Genomic DNA, 998 nt, shown 5'->3' with positions numbered 1-998 from the left:
GAAATGACATCTTATTGTGGTTTTGATTTATATTTCTCTAATGATTAGTGATTTGAACATTTTTTTCATGTTCTTATTGCCCATTTGTTTATCTTCTTTGGAGAATTGTTTGTTCAAGTCTTTGCCCATTTCAAATCTGGTTGTATATTTTTTGTTGAGTAGTAGAAATTCTTCACATGTTCTGAATATTAATCCCTCATCAGATATATGGTTTGCAAATATTTTCTCTCATTTCATGGGTTTCCTATTCATTCTATTGATAGTGTCCTTTGAGACACAAAAGTTTAAAATTTTGATGTAGTCCAATTTATCTTTTTTTTCTTCTTTTGTTCCCTGTGCTTTTGGTGTCATAGTCAAGAAATCATTGTCAAATCCAATGTTACAAAGCTTTTTTATATGTTTTCTATTAAGAGTTTTATAATTTTAGCTCTTATGTTTAGGTCTCTAATTCACTTTAAGTTAATCTTTTGTCTATGGTATAAAGTAAAAATCCAACTTTATTCTTTCGCATGTGAATATTCAATGTTTGTAGTATCATTTGCTGAAAAAAACAAAGAACTCTTTACAATTTGCGCGTCATACTTGTGCAGGAGCCATGCTAATATTTTCTATAGAATTCCAATTTTAGTATATGTGTTGCCAAAATGAGCACTAGATAGATGTCTTTTAAGATTAAAATTAAAATAATCTTCAAGATTTCTCAAAGACTGCCTTAGAAAATCACAACTATTTGTACATTTATTTATCTTATAAAAAAGAGAGAGGCCAGAAATATTTTAGGTTGCCTTGATATAATTTATATTTCTGAATTAGCTCATCACTATTGTAAGAAATGCATGGGGAAAATTGTCAAATAAGAGGATACTTTTCTACAGGTAAAATGTTGTTCATATAAAATTTTCTGAGATTATACATCATACAAAATAAATTGACAGGCTCAAGTGATTTGTTAATCTCTTCATTGTCCATAACACAATCTAATCCGTGGTAAAATATAG

At 28.4% G+C, this 998-nt stretch overlaps 1 non-coding gene across 1 annotated transcript; it reads right to left on the bottom strand.

The window, feature by feature from the left end:
* Positions 1–546: 546 nt before the first annotated feature.
* Positions 547–652, bottom strand: LOC148092276 (U6 spliceosomal RNA). Its single transcript, XR_015715245.1, has one exon. It is a non-coding gene; the product is annotated as a U6 spliceosomal RNA (small nuclear RNA).
* Positions 653–998: the final 346 nt, after the last annotated feature.

This window comes from Miniopterus natalensis, chromosome 10 (assembly GCF_054644295.1).
Source record: "Miniopterus natalensis isolate mMinNat1 chromosome 10, mMinNat1.hap1, whole genome shotgun sequence".
NCBI lineage: Eukaryota > Metazoa > Chordata > Mammalia > Chiroptera > Miniopteridae > Miniopterus > Miniopterus natalensis.
Note: the sequence above shows the minus strand (reverse complement) of the source record. Positions and strands in the feature narration are given on the sequence as shown.